This window comes from Mirounga leonina, unplaced genomic scaffold (assembly GCF_011800145.1).
Source record: "Mirounga leonina isolate KUSES-001 unplaced genomic scaffold, KU_Mleo_1.0 Mir_125, whole genome shotgun sequence".
Classification (NCBI taxonomy): Eukaryota; Metazoa; Chordata; class Mammalia; order Carnivora; family Phocidae; genus Mirounga; species Mirounga leonina.
This window is the reverse complement of record NW_023270305.1, coordinates 21,778,678-21,793,727: the sequence shown is the minus strand read 5'-3', so window position 1 is coordinate 21,793,727 and position 15,050 is coordinate 21,778,678.

The following is a 15,050-nucleotide window of genomic DNA, read 5'->3' as shown; positions in this document are numbered from 1 at the left end:
GACCCAAGAGTAGTCCATCTCTGCTCTGGTTATTATCACATGGTTTGGAACAAAAACATGAGCCAATACAATTTTCTCACTTGTTTATTTGACTAAGAAGCATGAAGGGAAGTTGCTAGTTAGTGGTGGAATCTGAGGTCAAAGAGTCAGCATCCTGAGAATTATAGCAAACTTATGAACTCGTATAAACCACGGAGGCTTAAGATTCTCTTCAGTGAATAGCTAAGAATGGAACAAGCATCAGAGAGGAATTGAGACGCCCCCAGGGGAGATTACAGGCCTTCTGTGCTTCTAGTTTCTTGAAACCTCTTGGAAATATACCACCAGTCCTGAGATTTCAGATACTTATTATATTCTTAAAATACATTTCATTTTACTTGCAATTTTATCTGTTTCCTTTGCAGCCAAACTAGCCATACAAGAATAATTAGTTTTACCTAAACTCAAATAATTATTGCCTGGATGTGTTCAAGCAGCAATATTTTTCACATTCTTTATTCCATTGTTTCATTTTACTTCTACAGCAAATACATTTTTTTGAGATAAAGATAAACTCATATTATTATATGAGTTATTTTTATTTTTAATTTTTAAAAATTTTATTTATTTCTTTGAGAGAGAGAAGGAGACAGAGAGAGCTTGAGCAGGGGGAGGGGCAGAGGGAGAGAGAGAATCAGACCTCCTGCTGAGCAGGGACCTATGTGTCCCATGGGGCTTTATCCCAAGATCCTGGGATCATGGCCTGAGCTGAAGGAAGATGCTTAACCAGCTGAGCCACCCGGGCCCCGCTAATGTGAATGATTTTAAATAGTATGTTAGTGACATCAATTCAGTCTAGGAAACTGAAAATAAAATACATTTGAGTATGTTCATTCAAATCTACTCACTTAAATCAATTTTTATTTTTAGTAAATCCAATACATTCTATGTGCTCTTTTTTTTTTAAGATTTGTTTATTTATTGTAGAGACAGATAGAGAGATTGAGTGAGCACAGAGGGGAGGGCATGGCGGGGAGAGAGTCTCAAGCAGACTCCGTGGTAGGTCCAGAGCCTCACTCGGGGCTGGATCTCACAACCCTGAGATCACGACCCTGGGATTACGACCATGAGCCAAAACCAAGAGCTTAACCGACTGTGCCACCTAGGCTCCCCTCTATGTGCTGTATTCTGAGTTATAATAAGTTGTATTCAGTGGTTAACAGAGGGATGATGATAATTCAATGGAAAGGGAAAATGACAATTATCTAAATATGTAGAAGTAACAGCATTTGATGAATGAAACTTTTGAGTTTCTATGTGTATAGATATCACCTCATTGACCTATAAAAGAAATTGTTTTATTTTATTGAATAATGGTGTCCAAGTGAAGACTTAAATGTATTTACTTTAAAACTTTACTCTTACTCTTGATCAAACCTCATCTTCTCCCTAGCTGGGGCCATGGCAGCTGGATGTGGAGAAGGTGCTGGCTGATGCCCAGCTCAGTCCTCCCTCTACACAATTCTTTCCTGAGCATTGATTTCTCTGGTGTTGTGAACAAGATGGAAACATACGGGGAAGCAGACATCTTTTTATGTGTCAGTGGTGGATCTGTGTCTTAGACTCAGTCTGGTTCTAGTTGATGCTTGTGATATCTATTGGCATGAGAGTTTCCACTGATAACGGTGTGCTTGGTTTTCTTCGGGGGCATTTACCTTTACGCCAGCTCTCACTGTCACAGAGGCATCCCCCAGGAGGAACAGACATGTCTCCCTTTATTTTCCTAGAAGTACCTACTTCAACTTCTTTCTTGGATTGGACAGCCCATAAATTGGTCCAGCAACCGCCTGGGCATTCTCAGCCCATCTATGTACACCTTTCTGTGGAGCTGGGATGTTTTCCTTCATGCTCTGAGGGCTGTGGAGACCTGGGACAGGCACCTAGGAACACCCAAAGCCTTTAAACTGCCTTGGCACTGCTCCAATGATTTCCATCCTTCATGAATCTCTAAGTCAGAAAGAGGCGTCATTTTTTATGTTCAAGAATGACCTCTACACTTTAAAGGAAACCTGGGAAGCACCCTCTTCCTCCTCTCCATGGTGGGAGAAACGGACCTCAAAATGGTAATATGATATACCTTTGCAGTTCCAGAATCCCTTAGCATGCTTCTCTCCAGGGCATTGCCAGCAAGGGCCCGAGAGTTCTGTGGTTGAGCAAGTCTCCAACCAGAAAACTTGATGTCATTAACTTTTTCTTTCTGAAATCTCCAGTCTTCACAAATGATTATCTTGGCTTTTTGGAGGGGAAACATTTCTGATTCCACTATCTTTTCTTCCTAAACACTGCAGTACCCATCTCTTATGGTCTTCCTTTTGGATGTGGGGATTAGTTGGGGGTCCTAAACACTGCAGTACCCATCTCTTATGGTCTTCCTTTTGGATGTGGGGATTAGTTGGGGGTCAACCACTTGGGGAAAGTCTGCACCGTGCCTCTCAACTAGTCCTGCAGGGAGGTGTTGGCTCCTGCTCCAACTGAGGACAGCTCCTTGTCAATAGAAGATAACTTTCGCCTTTTGTCCAGAACAACAGAGAAAATCCCACTTTACCTATAAATCAGAGACTCTATTTGTCCTCAACTCTCAACATTTTATTCAGTGCTTTTCAAATAATTGGAACTCAATAAACATTTGTTAAAAAATAAAGACAGGAACAGTTTGGATAAGTTCAACTTTAATTTCAAGAAAAAAATTTAAGAAGCTTCCAAGAGAGATGGAAAATGGCTGATAGAATGAAAGGCTATATAGAGGTTAGAAGGGATTTATGAGAAGAAATCAGGTCCAAGTAATCTGACATAATTCCCTGCTGACATTCTCTGATGAAAATTAATGATTGGAAGATGATGTATTAAGATATTGTATGCAATTTAACTAGAGCGAAGTTGTGCATTTTATAAAATAGTAGAGAAAAGGGACTTGGGAATCAGTATTAAACCAAATAGCCAGCAAATAGAAATAAATACCGAGTTTTAGGCTGTGCCTATTTAGGATGAAGATATCATCCATTTCAGTTTAAGTGTGTGTGTGTGTGTGTTTGTGTGTTTTAACTGATTTGACTTTTATTTGACTGACTTGACCAAATTGACTTGCTGTTTTGAAGCCATGGAAACAGAGTTGTGATGTGCTATTGAAAGAGACAAAATAAATACAGATGGGCTTGGGTGTTCATGAAATTTTTTATGTTTCATATGGGCTATTTGTGGGATTGACTTGTGTAACACAATTACTAGTTCACATTTCCTTTAAAGTTTCCCCACCTTTTTTTTCAAATGGATAATTATATTTGAAGTAGGGTAGATTTTAGGAAAATTTGGAAAGAAAGAGTTATCAGTTTCTGCTTACTATAGATACTCAGGGCCTCCAAATTCAGAAAGACCCTCCATTTCAGAAGCATTCCCTATTGAAATTGTAGTTCCTTGGCTCTTCACCATCTCTCCCACTGCACCGTGGTAAGCTATTTGAAAAGTACCCCTTTTAATCTTTGCATTACCAGCAACTATCACAGAGGCTAGTACATAGTAGTCACACAATAATGGCTTAAGGCACAAATGAATAATTATTAGGAGCCCCAATACCAGTCTTACAACCTAACTCTGGTATTTCATATGCTTGGAGTGAGATCCTGGTTACCCAAGGGCTCCTGAAATTGCTGGCTTCTCCCTAACCTCTGATGCGATTACTCAGTTCCTTATTGATGGACAAATTCATAATACAGATTAGGATTTTCAGCTGAAATGCATCTTGGTTACTAGGGCACTACTAACTTCCTAGGCCTTGCCAGCTCACTAGTCAGCATAGACCCCCTCCACAGAACGATTTCAAACCAAGCATATCTCTGGGGAACCATTGCAAAACCTTCTGCACGACCATGACCATTGTCTGAGGGAGGCTCCTGCTTCCATATTTGTGACAAGTCTCAACCAGCTCAGAATCTTTGAATACTGATATCAGTCAAAAATTAGTTCCATCTTTCCTGCTGCTTTGGATAATGGAATTTTTACTGCTGGGACCAATTTCAGCTCATAGGAGGCTAGTCTTTAGTTTGAGTTAGTCCTGTAGCTCCAGAACAATTTGTCCCTGGGTTCCTCCCTTGGCCCATAAGCAGACAGGCAGATGAGATAACGTTCAAGCTGCTCCAAGCTAAGGTCATCCTGGATAGAGTAGCCTTTTGCACCCCTCTGCTCTCCTTTCAGCCATCTCTTCTGTCCACTAAGAACTTGCCATCCACTCTGCTTCAGGAAGCTGAGAGGCTTCCAATGTACATTAATGTTATTGCCTTATTGGCTAGAGTTTTCCCCTTGGACTGGTCACCTCCCTTATTACATCCCTTCAGGATCATGATCTCTACTACTTGGATTGATTAGAGAAATTGGACAGCAAATGTTTAACACATTCTGCAAATTTTATAGGTCTCATGTATTATATAGAAACATCCCCAGAATCAATAAATGCATTCCCACAAATGACTGAAATATGTGGGGATTCTTCTGAATAAATTACACAGGAACAAGAACAAATGAAAAAAAATTGGGCTTTATAAAAGCTGTCATATCTATTGACTCATCTAAGTAACATGGGTGATAACTTACAATGAGACACAAACATTTATTGTGGGAAATATTTCAAGGAATGAAAGCTAGCTTTTTTATTTGAGAAGAAGATAATATTTGAGGGATTTAGGTACCTTTAAAAAAAAAGATGTATTCAGTCCCCACTGAGGACTCTGGTCACCTCTTAATAATCTGAGCTCTTCAAAGTTAAGAAAGACAATTTGAATTTGATGAAATTGACATTTATTACATCCTGTCCATTCATCTATGTGGTATCCACCTCAGGGATCTGGTGTCTATAAAAAACCCAATCCCTGATAATTTATTTTCTTTTCTGATTGTGTTTCCAATGCCAGTTACCCCAAACTTGCCCTATTTCTCTCTTCCTTTCTCAAACACAGTTCATTTCTCTTTCTCTTAGAAGATATCATTAAGTGTTATATTACTGAAACTATTACAACCACCTGGTAAACTATCTCTATTCAATATTTTTCACATTCTTACTAAAGTCTTCTATTTCCTTAAGATTTCGGAGGAAGAAATTTCTTGAGAAGACGAATCCTCCACTCTTGCACAGAATCTCATCCCTCAGCTTCTAATAAGACACTGCAAGAGTCAGGTGCTATGTCATTGCATGCATCATCAGGTCTTTTATAAAAAGAATCTATTCTCCCTCTCTATCACTTAATATTTTAGTCTTACGTCTCCTCCCTTTCATTGTAAAACTCAATAGAATAGCTTCTGAGCACTGCTTGCTATTTTTTACAACTTTAACCTAGTCCTTTCTTAATGAATTTCCATTAGCCTTGGATAGTCATCATTCTACTCCAACCTTTTTTTCAGGATTAACAATAATCTATTAATTATCCCTGTACATTATTCTTAGGCTTCATCTTCCTCAACCTCCCTGCAATATATGGGATAGTTAATCCCTTCTCTCTTCTTGAATAGCTCTCTTTGCTTTCATAACATTACATTCTCCAAATTCTCTTTCTACATTTAAGAAAATATCAGCTTTATTGAGATATAATTCACATAAATGATTTTTAGCCAATGGAATGTGAGCAGAAGTTATACATGCCATTCCAAGACTCCTCCATAGACACTTGCGATGCTATTTTTCATGTTATTTCCATCTTTGGCTCGATTTTTGAACCTGCAAGCCACCATGTTGAAGATTGTTCACGAAAGGGAAAAAGGAAGGAGACTGAGTCTCTGAATCACTGCCTGGAGAGGAGCCTTCTGCCCCTCTGGAGCACTTCTGTGGATGGAAGGAAGGCAAAAACTACATGCATTTATGTTTAAGCCATTGTCCCCTTTCCACTTTCAGGTTTGTTGTAATAAATGTTACATCAGCATATGAAAGTCAGCTGTGCCAACATTCTGTATTTTTATTTGCCAACTTTATTACTGAAATATAATCTTTGTTTATTTTTTCTTATTACCATAAGTAAATATCTTTTTATATTAATTTACCATTTGTATTTATTTTTTGCAAATTGCCCAATTATTTCTTTGTTACTGTTTCTGTGAAGTTGTTTTTTTCCTTATGGATTTCCTTGTATTTTTTTTTTTGTTTTTGTTTTTTTTTAAGATTTTATTTTATTTATTTATTTGAGACAGAGAGAATGAAATAGAGCATGAGAGGGAGGAGGGTCAGAGGGAGAAGCAGACTCCCTGCCGAGCAGGGAGCCCGATGCGGGACTCGATCCTGGGACTCCAGGATCATGACCTGAGCCGAAGGCAGTCGCTTAACCGACTGAGCCACCCAGGCGCCCCGGATTTCCTTGTATTTTAAGAACATAATATTTTATCTGTTAGAAAGACTGCTAATACTTTTTCACAACTTTGTGCTTTGTCATAATTTTTTAAATTTTTTGCTACTTAGACATTAATAATTTTATATAGGAAATTCCTTTATGGTTTTTGTTTATGGTTTTCCTTTGTTGTTTCTACCTTTAGTGTCATTTCCAAAAAGTCCTTTACCATTCTGAAATTATATTCTAGAAGTTTCATAAAATTTTTAAAACATCTAAATCTTTAATCAATCTGGAGTTTAATATAGTATAAAATGCTTTTTGTCTTTAGTATTTGGTCCAAGATCTTACTCATAGTAGGTACTTAATGAATATTTGTTAAATTTTATTGTCTCCTTTTAAAAATTTAGGGTTGGATTAGATCTGTTGTTCTTATACTGTAATCCTCAGATCATCATCAACAGTACCTGGGAACTTGTTAGAAATGCAAACATTTTTAAAAAAAGATTTTGTTTATTTATTTGAGAGAGAAAAAGAGAGAACACAAGCCGGGGGGAGGGGGTGGGCAGAGGGAGAAGCAGACTCTCCACTGAGCAGGGAGCTTGACTACAACTACACAGGACTCCATCCCAGGATCCTGGGATCATGATCTGAGCTGAAGGCAGCCCAGGAGCCCCAGAAATGCAAACTCTTGAGTTCCACCCCAGACCTATTGCAGGGCCTAGCAATCTGTGTTTTAACATGCTGTCCATGTGATTCTCACGCAGGTTAAAGTTGACAGCCCCTCGAATAGAACATACAGGCCATATTTCTAGCCAAATTTATCTGAGAAATAAGTTTTTTTTTTATGTTATCAAAACCTACTGCAGTGGAAACATGATTCTCTCATTATTAGCAGAGTAGGAAATAAAGAAGAATATGTTCAATGCTAGTCCTTGTGGGACAAAGCCATGATTGCAACGAGGGTCATAGTCCCTGGGCTTCTCAGCCTCCACTCTCTTTGCCCACACGGTACTTCTGCTTGCCTTGGATGACCTCATTTCTTAGGAAGCTTTCTCTAGAATACCCAACAAATCTTTTCTTCCCATGCAGTACATTGCTACAAATGCTTTAAGCCCTTCTCTGTCAAAACTCCCTGCCATCAGTGACTTGCTCCCATGTGTAGTCTTGGAGGAGAGTTCCAGTGCCCCAGAGCTCTCGGCACAGATATACCAAGAGCTCAATCACAGTAAGACCTTACAACTCTGAATGGCTAGCCAGATCTCGGGGCTGTTCCTGGGAGGTCACTCGAGGAACCACCCTGCATCCCCCTTTACTGCCACAGGCACCCCTGGAGCTGGCACTGCAAATTTCTGAGGTTAAAGAGCCCTTCTGATCATGGTCCAGGGATATTACAGATCTCAGAGTCTAAGCAAGCATTCTTCATTTATTGACTTCCAAGGCTGTCTACACTTATCTACCACCTTGAAAACAGCTTTCTTTCCCTTTGCCCCTTGTAGCTCTGGAAGACTCATGAGGAAGAGTTTATAGACAGTAGACTGGGAGTTGCATATTTAGTTTTCTCCAACTTAATGTTAAGATGGATCAATCTTTAGAAAGAACTCCTAGTCTCTACCTTCTGCAGAGCAGTAGGAGAGATGATTCCATTCTAATCCAGAGAGTGGAATGTGGGAGTGAGTGCTGGTCCTATTCCTTCTAGGATGGGCTAAGGAATTTCTTATTATATAGCAAAGCAAACAAACAACTCACCAAAAACCAGAGTTCAAGCTCTTTCAATATATGTCACACTAAGCCCAGACACATATTTCTCTGATATCAGAGCTGATATTAACCACCTCAAGGATATGATGCTGAGATTAAGTATATTTGTGTGAAGGGGAATGGGGAATGAGGTTTAGGTAACAGATATAGGGATTCAAGCAAGAGGAATAAGAGATCGCCACTTGAGCCATAAACAAGGCCTACCGACCACATTTGAGAGTGCGTGCATGCGTGTGTGCGTGCGTGTGTGTGCGTGTGTGCGTGTGTGCGTGCACGCAGGCACATGCACATAGTCATACTCTGAAAAGTCCCAGGGTGTGCTTTTGCTTTATTGGGAGACCAGAAATGCCAATCCTACTTCTTGAGAATAAGACCCTGCTGCAGGGCTGCCTGGTCTGGGAGACAGCAAGGCAGTGCCTAGGGGTCCGCTTTCACATCCAGGCTCACATCTAGAAAGTGATGTTCTACCTGATAGCATGCTCACTGCAGCAATTTCTGGCAGTGTTAATACCAAGGAATTTGTGTTTGGGGCCGGCGGTGGAGGGGGAGGAAGATAATTGGCAGGCTGCACATGCTGATCTTTTCCCGGGCTCCTCTTTCCTCGGGCCTGCGGCTGGGCTGGGTTTGCTCCTGTCTCCGACCCGCCAAGCCGATCGGGCTGTCTGCAGCACGTGTCAGAGCCGCCTGGCAAGGCAGCAGTGCTTCCTGACTTGACAGCTCATCTCTCATCCTTCCTCAGATCTCATCAACCTACACGGTCTGCTCCGTCAACAGCTAATAGCAGAATGATGGCGAGGAAGGCAGTGACAGCGGTAGCTGTCGGCATTTATTTTACCTTTGGTTTTTGCTGCACAGAAAATTCCAGCACTGATGAGGTCTGAGCTGCGGGGGAGACACGAAGAAGCGTGCACTGGGTTTGAGGAAGGTGACACTCTCAGAAATCTGCCCATTCTCCTATAATAACATGACATTTGGGCTGAGTGGTCTCCAGCAAGGATTTAATGCCTCCCTTGTTTGGACGTTTGTCCACTAAGATGGCAGCCTTGACCGGATGCATCCAGGATTGTATACTGTCACCAAGGCTCAAGGACTATATATTTCTGTTTCCTGTATAAGATTTCTGAGACCTTTTATAAATTCAGCGGCAAAACAGGGAGTTAGTCTCCTACTATCTCTTGCGTTCTTGCTTCTTCATTGTTCTCCTTGCCAAAATGATATCCTGTAGCATCTGCTTACAGTGCTGTACAAAGTAGGGACAGATGCTGCCCTGCCCTCCAGGGCCATCCAAGACATGCCTACATAGAGACAAACATGATTTCTGCATCCCCTTCTCTGTTACCTAGTATACAGTTTGTCATAGTGCATGGGGTACACAGACTTTATAGTCAGACCTACATCCCAGTCATGTCTTGGTCATTTACTAGCTGTGTGACCTTAGGCAATACATTTAACTCCTGAGTCTCAATTTCCTCATCTGTAAAGTGGGCACAACAATGAAGCCTATGTTTCAGGGTTGTCACAAAATTAAACTTCGTGTTTATAAACTAAGCTGGCCTACAGTGAGTCTTCAATGCCTGGTTTTGACATTTTGGAAAATGTATCTTATGTGAATGGAATTCCCATTTCTTGTGATGTGTATGGATGGGTCCTGGTTGAATACAAAGGACTTAAGCTATCAAAATCTTTTACTTCATATTAACCATCCTCTCTTCTATGTATCATTTCTATTCCTTCTGCCATTGATCAAGTTATGGAGCTAGCATGGAATGCTTATTAATTTACCCACATAGATATGAAGGTATCTGGATACATATATACACACATACATATCCATCTATATGATAGATTCATAACACACATTATCTGGATAGGTTAGCTTGAGTATAACATGTCAGTTAATCAATTTTGCTTCTGGGCTATTTAAAAGATATTGGTCTTTTCACTGATTATCTTCAACTAGGGTGAGTAATGATTGAACTTATTGCATTGGTGTAGCTAATGGAGAAAGTTCCATTTGGATATCTTTTTCTATTAACAAATATTGTGCTTTTAAATATATGTTCTTTGGTGTATTTATGTATGTAATAATTTAAGTTTGTAATTTGTTCATGTATAATGAAGATCATCCATTATAATGAAATTGAGGAACACTGTTACAGATTAAATGATAATTACATTTGATTCTTTTGCTTAACTAGTTAGTACTGGCTATGCTTATACTGGATAAAGCTTAAGTGGAATGATTGATAGGTAAGATGAGTTTTTTTTATATCAGTATTTCACTAATCTCATAAGTCCATGGGCCAATTTTCCAGTATAGTCTCAGGAAGGTGCTCCTATGATTTTTTTTTTTTCCTGAGCAGGAAAATGAGCTTTCTGATGTCCTCATGGTTCTGTCCTTAGCTAGATATCTAACAGTTTCTTATACTTGTAGCAACATGTACTCTTCAGAGTCCTTTCACTTGAACTCCATGATACTGACCCCATTTCTAGTTTCCATCTCCTTGCCTCCATATATGAAGAAAAATGCCAACTACCCAATGATGTGAGGGAAATGTGGGAATAATTCTTTGGAATGTTAAGCATTTTTCCTTGAGAGTTTGAAGGTCCAGTGTACTGTGAAGGCATAGGGCCATTTTTGGAAGAAGAGAGGGAAGATGGAATTCACAGTTTTGGCATTCTCTCACATTCCAAAGGCTGGAGCCTCTGTGTGTGTGTGTGTGTGCGTGCGTGAGCACACTCGAGTGGCATGCACGTGTGTGTAGGGGGACTTCTTGCTTATATCAATCATAAACCTCCTTTGTTGTTCGCTGATTGAAGTATGAGTTACTGAAACAAAATTGTGAGGAAGTTGAAGTCAGAGAATCTTTTTTAGAAATGTATTTGCCTCAAAATGCTTAGCATAGTGTAGGGAAATTTTAAGCACACAGTGGGTTCTTGCTAAGTGAAATTGAAAGATACTTTTTGCTTCTTACTGCCTACCTAACACTGGGTTGCATAAAATCGGCTCATGGGAACTTGTTCATTATGTCTGCTCCATGGATAGTAAGGCAAATGCTTACTGGAAGGAGGGTCAGTGAGATACAAACAAATTCAGGTTGTGATAAATGGTCCGTGCCCTTTTTTGATCCCTAATGACTCCAAATTACTTTTAGTGATAGATGCCCATTGACTTTTTCACAAAGTGGTAATGTGAAACCTGCTCCGAAATACGGGAGTTGCCTAAAAATAAGTCTCCTAGAAATTAAGCTGAAAACAAGAAAAATTCCTGAGACAGCTGATGTCTGTTGCATGGTAGCATGCTACCAGTTGGGAGCTATTTCAAGAATGGAGACTTTCCTAACCAGAGCGAGGGTCAGAGATAAGTAGAACTGGCAGTCAACCATGTACATGCCCAAGAAACATGCTATGATGCTGAGGTTTGCGAATATTTGCTGCACCCTACTATTGTTATGTTAGTGTTATCACGTAGAGCTAAAGGGTGCTGATAAGGAAGGGACTGTGGGAAAAGAGGTAGTCCGAGTATTTTAAAACGAGCACAATATTCCATCACTAAATATATTATGTCCCCACTTATTGGATCAGATTATCCTTGTTGAGCCAGAGATGGCCATGGGAATTGCAATTTCTCTTGTCTAGGTGATTTATTCATTTTGTGTTTCTTTAGTTTCTCTAGGGTGGTCTGGCATAAGCCTGATCACCCAGTAGAATTTGCCTGAAGCAGCTGTTGTCTTCGTAATGGAGTGAATGAGGGATGTGCTGATTTTTTGCCTCTTCTGGTGAGCTTCGTGGAAGATGACAATATCGTTGACATGTGATCCTTGGTTTCACCTCTCCTGATGCTTTGTTCATGACTAGTGCTTGATATAGTCATCTTCCTGATACTGTTTACCAGCACCTAATTCCAGGAGACCTCTAAGAGACATTACCATGAAAGGCCAGGCATACAAATTCTACCCTTCTATGAAAAAAGAGGGTGGTTATGGAGATTTGTGTGAAATGCTGAAATGTGACATGTTTATGACTAAAAATACATGCTAGCAATATCATCTCCAGAGTGGGAAAGTTTTATTTTGTAATTTCCATAACTCAAAGGACTTGGTGGTTTTTACTTTAAGTTTTAATTTATTGATGTTCTACACCTGCTTGTAAAATGCTGACCCTCTGGGAAGTGTACTTTGATGCCTACAGACACCTAAAAACCAGAATTCATAATTTTCTAACTAAAATCTTAAAAATCCTCTATTTATAGCAACCTAAGAAGGAACAATGTATTGAGGTAACCAGGAACTTTGTGACTTCATGGAAGGGGAACATAAATGACAGTTCAGGAACTCTATAAAATCAGGCCCTTTTTTTGGGGCCCTTTAGATTACTGGTACATCTTTAGTACATTTTAAGCATTTGGCAAAATTTGGCTCAATATATATATATATTTAAAAATTGTGTACTCCTGACATTGGAACCTGATTATAAGTTCCAAATTTTGGGAAATAATTGAAAAAAAATAGTTTTAAAAATGATTCAATTTAAGGGTGCCTGGGTGGCTCAGTTGGTTAAGTGTCTGACTCTTGATTTCAGCTCAGGTCATGATCTCAGGGTCATGAGATCTAGCTCAGCATTGGGCTCCACATTTGGCATGGAGCCTGCTTAAGATTCTCTCTCTTCTTTGTCTTCTGCCCCTCCCCCCTCTCTAAAAAAAGATTCAATTTAAAATATTTTTCCTTAAATTTTTGGATTTTTCTAAAAAGTAAACTGTTCAACAAAAAAAGCGAACCTGAAAATCCTGTTTAGAAGATCCCAGATCTCTTATCATACTATTTATTTTACTGAGATTACTTTCTACTATTCTTGTTGAAATTTATTTTGAGTGCCAGATTTCATCAGATCTTCAACATTTCATGTACCCTCACACAGAAATGATGAGCTGATTCATAAATGTAAAACAGTAAATTCATATGTGAAAATATAAAAATAAGCCCTTATTTCTAAAATTAATAATACATTTGGCCTCAAGAATTTCATGTTTCGGGCGCCTGGGTGGCTCAGATGGTTAAGCGTCTGCCTTCGGCTCAGGTCATGATCCCAGGGTCCTGGGATCGAGTCCCACATCGGGCTCCCGGCTCAGCGGGGAGCCTACTTCTCCCTCTGACCCTCTCCCCTCTCATGCTGTTTCTCTCTCGCTCGCTCTCTAAAAAATAAATAAATAAAATCTTTAAAAAAAAAAGAATTTCATGTTTCTGCAAGGACTCTGTGGGTAATAGGGGTTAACCCAATCAAAACTATTTGGCTGGAAGAGACCCCCACCAGACATGAGTGCAGTAGGTCTTCGAGACCCTGAGGCACCCCTCTTTTGGTTGATTTGATTATCTAATTGTATCTTCTACTTTCTGAGACTGCACCTAGGGTTCTGCCTTCTCTCCTTGACTTTACTCCTGAACTTTTGACTTAGGCTTGGTGACCTGACTCCAACTTCCAAGTTCCTATACTGCTCTGAGCTGCTGCCTCTGATTCTCTTTCAGATCCCAAAGGCCAGATTTCCCAAGTCAGCAGGTGACTGGATCTGAATTCTTTTTTGCCACTGCCTGACTTGACTAAGCTTGGAGTTTGGCTGTGTCCTAATTTCATCAAGCTCCACGAGAGCAGGGCCTGACCCCTTTAGAAGCTATTATAAAAGAGCTATAGAAGGCAGAAGAGGGAGGTTCCAAAGGAATCCTAGAGTGAAAATTTTAGTAGAGCTGATGACACCTACACCTATTCTTGGTCTTTAGTTTAAATATTTCCTACAGAGCTTACTTAAGTGAGTTGCAGCTTCCTTCCTAATTTTTTTCTAGGCTTTAATTTACAGACCAGAATGACATTCTTGCTCTTTACCTTTTGGGGAAGGAATGGAATAAAGTGGTTGAATTAAGAAATAGAAGAAGAATCAATGTGAAGTAGCCCAGTGATCTGAAGTTATGTGGCTTTGATTGGAGCTTGGTTTGAAAGAGGATGACTGATTAAGTACTACAGGCAAATCAGTTGAGTGGGCATTTTATTAATTTGGCTCATAAAAAAGAGAGTCAATCAGCATCACACCTTGGGGAATATTCACATAAAATCAGATTAAAATATGACTAATTAAAAGGAATTTCCAAGAGTAACTCAGCATAATGCCAAATTAAAGAGCAAATGCACCTGAGGAGCTGGAAGCAATAAGGGAAGCTGAGAGGTTTCTCGGGAAGAAGCTGCGGTTAGCATCCGCAAGAGCCTTGGGGAATGAGACTCAAGGTCAGGGACTAGAATCAAGAAAAGTTGGATGAATTTTACTAGTCCCAAAAGGAAGTGCTCAGAGTCAAAAATAAAAAAAGAGTCATAAAAGGTGTATTTGAGTGTGCTAAGGATCTGGGTCCTGTTTGCATTGATGACCTGGTGGGAGCTACTTAGGATGGCATGTGGAAAAGAAGAATCTGGAAGCCACAGAGGCCAGGAAATAGTGAGAGAGATAAAAATGTAGCCAGGAGAGGAGTCTAGATTGAAAGCTGAGAGCAACTGGATTAAACAGCAAGCTGGAAGCACCAGGGAAAGATAGAAACATTGGTTGGATATCAATGCTAGTTGTTAAAAGAGTTGAAAAATGTAGGCTTTTAGGTTTGGGTGAACTCTGGGGTGAATCTTGAAGGAATAATGGAGAATAGATTCCAAGCACAAACACTGCGAGTGAAGAGTGAATTTACTAGTCTGTGCACAGATCTGTTTTGAGCATCTACCATGCAATTCACACTATAATTAATATTCTGGATGAATACAGAGGTAAATGAAATGCACCTCTTGTGCCTAAATTGCTCAGTACCGTCAAGGTATAGCCTGGCACTGAACAGACACCCAAGACATATTTTTTGACTGTCTTCTTTTGTGCTTTGGTCACAGTGGAGTGATAGAACCAGCTCATATGAACTGTTTGTTAGT